At 43.8% G+C, this 7,215-nt stretch overlaps 1 long non-coding RNA gene across 2 annotated transcripts in view; it reads left to right on the top strand.

Annotated features, from left to right (window-relative positions):
• LOC112443778 (uncharacterized) overlaps positions 1 to 7,215 on the top strand; it is a 40,343-nt gene that overhangs the window by 8,449 nt on the left and 24,679 nt on the right. The window lies entirely within an intron of this gene.

A 7,215-nucleotide genomic window follows, 5' to 3' on the forward strand; every position in this document is an offset into this window, starting at 1 on the left:
GAAGTTTCAGTTTGTGCTTTGCAATGCAAAGTCTGGTTCCATGGACCAGCAGCATAACCTAGGAACTTAGAACGTCAAGCCCCACTTGAGAATCTGAATCGGCACCAGCCTTGTAACATGATTCCCAGGAAGTCTGGTGATTCGTGTGTACTCTGGAGTTTGAGAAGCACCAGTTTAGCGGGCACTATTCCATCTGATCCTCACATTAACCCTTCTGTCGTGGGTGCTGTTCAGTAGCAGAGGAAAGCTGTGAAGGGAGGTGAAGTGCCCTGTCACACAGCCAGAGGCAGGATTTGAACGCAGATGCAGCTCCTTCCACACCGTTAGCTCATAATTGTGGGGTTCACTGGCTTCAAAGTGAAAGTGAAAGTCACTCAGTCATGTCCAATTCTTTGGGACCCCATAGACTGTATAGTCCAGGAGTTCTCCAGGCCAGAATACTGGAGTGGGCAGCCTTTCCCTTCTCCAGGGGCTCTTCCCAACCCAGGGATCGAGCCCAGTTCTCCTGCACTGCAGGCAGATTCTTTACCAGCTGAGCCACAAGGGAAGCCCTTGGTAACTTGAGCTATTGATAACTTTAGCGAGGGTCTGTCTGACCATATGCACATGTATGTGTCCACGCCAGTGTGTGTGTGTTGGTATGTGTGTATATAGCAAGCACAATTTTGAGATCAGATGAGATCAGATTGGTGTTATATATTTATTTTAACTAGGTGACATCTACGGAGAAGGCAATGGCACCCCACTCCAGTACTCTTGCCTGGAAAATCCCATGGACGGAGGAGCCTGGTAGGCTGCAGTCCATGGGGTCGCTAGAGTCGGACACGACTGAGCGACTTCACTTTCACTTTTCACTTTCATGCATTGGAGAAGGAAATGGCAACCCACTCCAGTGTTCTTGCCTAGAGAATCCCAGGGATGGGGGAGCCTGTTGGGCTGCCGTCTATGGGGTCGCACAGAGTCGGACACGACTGAAGCGACTTAGCAGCAGCAGGTGACAACTATTGGCCTTTACCATGAAGACCTTTACCCTGTAAGAAATAATTTATATAAATTCCATTAAACTGAATTTATTCTGCCTTTCCAGTATTTCCACATTGAGGTGACACTGCTCACATGTTTGATTGATCCAGGAGGCTCTTTGAAGTAGAACCAGTATAAATATAAACATGGGTAGATCTCAGTTGACTGCCTGGTGTGATGGTAAAACAGGGCTAGTTAGTAATGAGTAGCAACTAACTGACTTGTTAAACTAGGAAAACAAAGTGACTCCAGTTTCAGAGAGATTTCATGGGATAGCTGATTTCTGTTCGTCCTCATAATTGGTGATAACTATATTAAAAATCTGGCACCATAGGGAGTGACACAGCCTACTGACCAGCAAATGCAGAGAAACCAAAAGACAGGCAATAGGAAAGTTTCCATCAGCGTCCTTCCTACCAGCAAGTCTGGATTCAGCTTGGTCATCGCCAGTAACTCAAGTGGGTGTGAGGCCAGTTGAGGGCAAATGAACAGGCCCAGTCAAATCAGACAGCTCCAAACACTAGGCCCCTGCCCTGCTGACATTCCCCCTCTTCGTGTTTGGAATAGAGGGCAATAATAGCCTGTTTTCTCTTTTAGCCGTGCCAAGGGGCTTATGAGATCTTAGTTCCCTGACCCGGGACTGAACCCACACCCCTGGCAGTGAAAGCAGTGTCCTAACCACTGGACTGCCAGGGAATTCCCGATGATAGCATTTAAATTTTATCTTGTTGAAGCGACACTTGTGTTATTGTCTGTGAGGACAACTTGAATCTCAGCTCTGATTCCCTCAGGTGCGAATTCAGGGAGGATTCTTAGAGACGCGCATGTCACATGGCGATTTCTACCAAGGAGGGAAAAGATGGACAGATTGCGCCCCCACTGTCAGAAACTCCTCCAGATGTCCCCAAGACACCAACACAGCGATCCTCTCCCGGGGTCTCTGTTCCTCTGGCCCGTGTGCTTCTCTTTGTGCCGTTTCTAGGGTGTGGTTTCTATAACGTCGCAATGTGGTTTCAAGTCAATGCGTGAGTTTCCTCCAGCTGCTGTTCTCCTTTCCCAAGATCCTCTTGGCTGTTTGGGGTCCTTTATGGTTCCATGCAAATGTCAGGATTGTTTACGCAGCTTCTGTCAAAAAATCCCTTGGAATTTTGATGGGAATTGTATTGAATGTGCATACTGTTTTGGGTAGAATGGACATTTTAGCATTACTAATTCTTCCCATTCATGAGCTCAGAATATCTTTCCATTTATTTGCGTCTTCAAACTTCTTCATCGATGTCTTAAGGTTTTCAATGTGCCCCTCTTTCACATCTTGGGTTAAATTTATTCCTAGGTAGTTGGTTCTTTTGATGCTTTTGTAAATGGGATTGTTTTCTGGATTTCTGTCTCGGATAGTTCATCGTTAGTGTGTAGAAACACTGCAAGTGATTTCTGTATACTGACGTTGTCTCCTGCAGCTACACTGAATTCATATATTGGTCCTAACAGACGTTTTTGGTGATTTGATGTGGAAAGCTGGAATTAGAAATCCCACTGTTTCTGCCACATCCCGGTCATCCACAACACCCAAGACACAGTGACTACTAATATAATCTTCCCACAGCGCCCTTTTAAAATACGTGAAATCATATAAAGATGAATTGCGTCGTCATTTTGGGTGAGCAGGATCTGGGCGGGCCTTGGCCTCTATAGCAAAGCTTGTTGTTTTCTGTCCTTTTATTGACACGAGTGTTTTGAAAAGTAACTTATTTACCAGTAATTTCAAATGTACAGGAACTCTTCAGTGGTGGTACAAAGTACTGACTCTCGCCGCTGCTCACAAAACACGCCAATGTGCCTTGCCCAGAATGATGACAGTCTTCCAGGGAACAAGCACGAGACCTTCACATAAGGAAATCATTGTGGTTTCCACATTGTCATCCAATCCGCAGGCCCACTCCAACTTTCACCAGCTGCCCCAGCTCTCGGGAAATGCCTCTCTTCATTCTGATCCTGTTTGTTCTTCTGGAACCATGAGGATACTTTTCCTCATTATCGCAACCTTGATGGATTATTAGTAAGATCTGGGTGGCCTTTTCTGTATTGTAACATGTATTAGTACTTCATTTTTTATTGTGATTAAATGTACTAACATTTACCATTTAAACCACTTTATGTACACACTTCCCTGGCATTAACCACATTCACACTGTTGTACAAATTTCCTCACCATCCATGTTCAGATCTTTTGCATTTTCACCAATGAAACTCTGTAGCCATTAGATACGAATTCCCCTCAGCCCCTGGCAACTGCATTCTACTTTCTGTCTTTGAATTTGACTTCTCTGGATACCTTGTTTAAGTGGAATCATATCATTTTTCATATATGTTGTAGCTTGTGTCTGAATTTCCTTTGTTTTTAAGGCTGAATTTTCAGTGCTTTTTGTGTATACCACATTTATTGATTGATGGACACTTGGATCACTTCCACCTTTTGCTATTGTAATTAATATTGCTATGAAGATGGGGGTACCATATCATTTCCTACTTTCAATCTTTTAGGTATATACCCTCATGTGGAGTTAGTTGATGGATCATATGTTAATTCTATGTTGAAGTTTTTGAGGAACTGCCGTACTATTTTCGACTGAGGTGGTGTCATTTCCCTTGATTCTTTTTCTGGCAGAATAATATGGCTCAGCCGTCGTATCGCTTATCCATTTACCCATTGGTGGACATTAGTGTTGTTGATCTCTCTTGGCTATTGCGAACACTGCGGCTTTCAATAGATGTGTACATCTGTTTTCAATTCTTTGGGTTCTGTATCCAGGGGTGGAGTTGTTGGGCCGTATGGCAGTTGCATATTCATAGGGTAAACACAGGTTGCCTCGTTTTCCAATTTCCACAATAAGGTTTAAAAGTTCCAGTGTCTCTGCATTGTTGTCAACATATGTTATTTTTAATTTTCTTGATTATACTCACTTTAACATGGGTGAAGGAGTTATTGCATTGTGATTATAAGTTGCATTTCCATCATATCTTTTCATCTGCTTGTTGACCATTTGCATGTCTTGTGTGGAGAAGAGTCTATTTAAGTCCTTTGTCCATTTTTAAAACTGGGCTGTCTTTGCTGATGAGTTGTAAAAGTCCTTGATACACACTGGATGAAGACTCATCAGATATATAATGTGGAATTATTTTCCTCCATTCTGTGAGCTGTCATTCCAGTTTCTAAATTGCATTTTTTGATGCAAAAAAGGTTTTTGATTTTGAGGAAAGCTGTTTTCCTTTGGTTGCTGGTGCTTTGCTGTCAGATTGAAGAAACCATTGCTAAATCCAAGATTCTGAAGATTTATCCCCATGTCTTATTGGAGATTTTACACAGTTTTCCTTCAGCATCCATGAGGGATTGGTTCCAGGACACCCTGCAGATACCAAAATCTATAGATGCTCAAATCTCTTATATAAAATAATCGATTTTGCAAATAACCTAGGCACATCTTCCTGTATACTTTGAATCATTCCTAGATTATGTTTAAGAACTAATGCAATATAAATGCTATACAAATGTTGTAAAACAAGTAAATGCTATGAAATAGTTGCTGGCATGTGATAAATTTAACTTTTTCTTTTTGAAACTTTTTTGATTTTTTTAAAAAATATTTTTTGATCTGGCATTAGTTGACTCCATTGACGTGGAACCCGTGGATACAAGGGACTAAGTGAAATTTTACTTTTTACGTTTAAGGCTTCTGTGTGTTTTGAGATACTTTTTGTGTGTGGTATGAAGTAAGAGTCCAGTTTCATTCCTCTGCTTGTGGATAGCCAATCACTTGGCACCATTTGTGGAAAACACCATTTCCCCCATTTTTTTTCTTTTTCTTTTTTTTTGGCTGTGTGGCATGCAGGATCTTAGTTCCCTGACCAGGGGTCAGACTCATGCCCCTACAGTGGAAGTGCAGAGTTTTCACCACTGGACAGCCAGGGAAGTCCCCCACTTCCCCCCATCTTTATTGCTGTTGACTGTAGTCTGACATCCATTCATCGAAGACAAATGGTTTTATCACTGGGACCTCTATTCCATTCCGTTCATCCATATGTGTATCTTCATGCCAGTATCACAGTGTCTTATTCAGTATTTCTGTGTGCTAACATCAGATGTTGGTAAGTGTGAACCTCCAACATGGATTTTCTTTTTAAAAAATGGTTTAGCTCTCTTTAGGTTCTCTTGAAATCCCGTATTTCAGGTGTCATATTCTGCTCTCCTTCACATGGAGGAACCCCAATCTGCTTATGCATTATCTCCTGAAGACATTCTGATTGCTGTAAGGTTCAGACATGAGAAGAGGTTCTGTGCGTAATAGCATCCTTGTTTTTGTTTGGATACAGCTTTTCCAAGCAGTTGTATGATTACTGGACGCATGAAGGGTGGCTCTCAAGGTGTGAGACCTGTTTGGCTTTGGAAGATACTGCCGCCCGTGTCTCAGGAGGCCGGATGCGAGTCCCATCCGCAGTGAAGGAGGGCTGCTGCTGTTCCTCCTCCTCTGGTTAGCGGTGTTGCCATTTTGGGAGGAGGTTAGCAGCCCTAGGAGGGGTGGGCTGTCTTGTTGTTTTTAAGATTGTTGTGTCTTTTTTTGCTGTGCTGGGTCTTCATGGCTACGTGGGCTTTTCTCTATTTGCAGCAAGCAGGGGTGTCTATGGGGTCGCACAGAGTCAGACATGACTGAAGCGACTTAGCAGCAGCAGCAGGGGCTACTCTCTAGCTGTGGTGTGTGGGCTTCTCATCGCAGCGGCTCCTCTCGTTGTGGAGCACAGACTTAGTTGCTCTACAGCCTGTGCGATCGTCCCAGACCAGGGCTTGAACCCATATCCCCAGCATTGGCAGGCAGATTCTTTACCACTGAGCCACCAGGGGAGCCCCTGTCTTCTTGTTTTAATTTGTCATTCTCTAACGGTATATACAATGCTGATCATATTTTGTCCACTTATTTATTGTCTGTATATCTTCTTTGGCCAGGTGTCTGTTCAAATCTTTACTCATTTGTAATGAAGGTGTTTGCTTTATAGTTGTACCAATTCTTTATCAGATATGCATTTTGCAAATTTTTTTTCCTCCCAATTTATGACTTATCTTTCGGTTTTCTGAATATTTCATAAAGTTTTAAATTTTTAAAGTCTGTATTCAAAACTTTATTTCTTTTGTGAATAGGCTGTTGAGGTTTTATGTTAAAATTCACCAAGCCCAAGTTTATGTAGATTTTCTTCTGTGTTTTCATCTAACAGTTTTTATCCTTTTGCTTTTTAAATGTGTTTGTGAACAATTTCTAGTGAGTTTTGGTGCAAATTGTAAAGTTTGTGTCTACAGTCTTTTGATTGCATGTGGTTTCCAATTAATTATTCTATAGCTATTTTTTGGAGAAGTCATGGGTTATTTGGCTCCATTTCAGTTTGATTTTCCAAATGTAATGGCTTCTGCAGGCTTGCCAACTGGGAGCACGGACTCCACTTAACTGGGAGGTCGCAGCCTGCGTTTCCCGATCAGCCAGCAGCAGCCCTGCCTCTCTGACCCTTGAGATGCATTTGTGTTTCCTTCCAACCTGTCACAGCCCCGGGTCTGGGCGTCTGCCCTTCCTGTCCCCTCCACAGCCCGTTGCCTCTCAGCAATGTTGAAGGTGACCTGAAGGTCTAGAAATCTCCCCACCCTCTGTGTCTGAGAAATGGCTTCCTGTGAAGAACCTTCCCCACAACGATTCTGCTGGAACTCAGGATATCCCCTTCCTTTTTTGCTTTTTGCACACCCCACCCTCACCCCACACAGAATGTGGGGTCTTAGTTCCCCGCCCAGGGACTGAACCCAAGTGAGAGTGAGTCCAACCATTGGACTGCCAGGATCCACCCTTTCCTGACTAGGCCACACAGTCCCAGACCCGCCCTGGGCTTATCAGCCCAGAGCTGACCCGCTTCCCAGGATCAGTCAGAAAAGGCCTGACCCCATGTGTTCCCCACCCCCCAGCGGGAACTGCAGCCACTGCCCTCCCCCTCGGCAGAAGGCCCCTCAGGGCATCTCCTGAGTTGGCCTCTGATCCTCAGTCAGGCCACCTTTCATGCCAGCCCTAGCCCGGGTCTTTGTACTTGTGTTTACATGTCTCCATGGAGAAATCTCCTTTGCTCCAGCTATCCAAATGTTTGCAGACCTTGTCTGTCTTCTTCCAG

This window comes from Bos taurus, chromosome 23, assembly GCF_002263795.3.
Source record: "Bos taurus isolate L1 Dominette 01449 registration number 42190680 breed Hereford chromosome 23, ARS-UCD2.0, whole genome shotgun sequence".
NCBI classification, from domain to species: Eukaryota; Metazoa; Chordata; class Mammalia; order Artiodactyla; family Bovidae; genus Bos; species Bos taurus.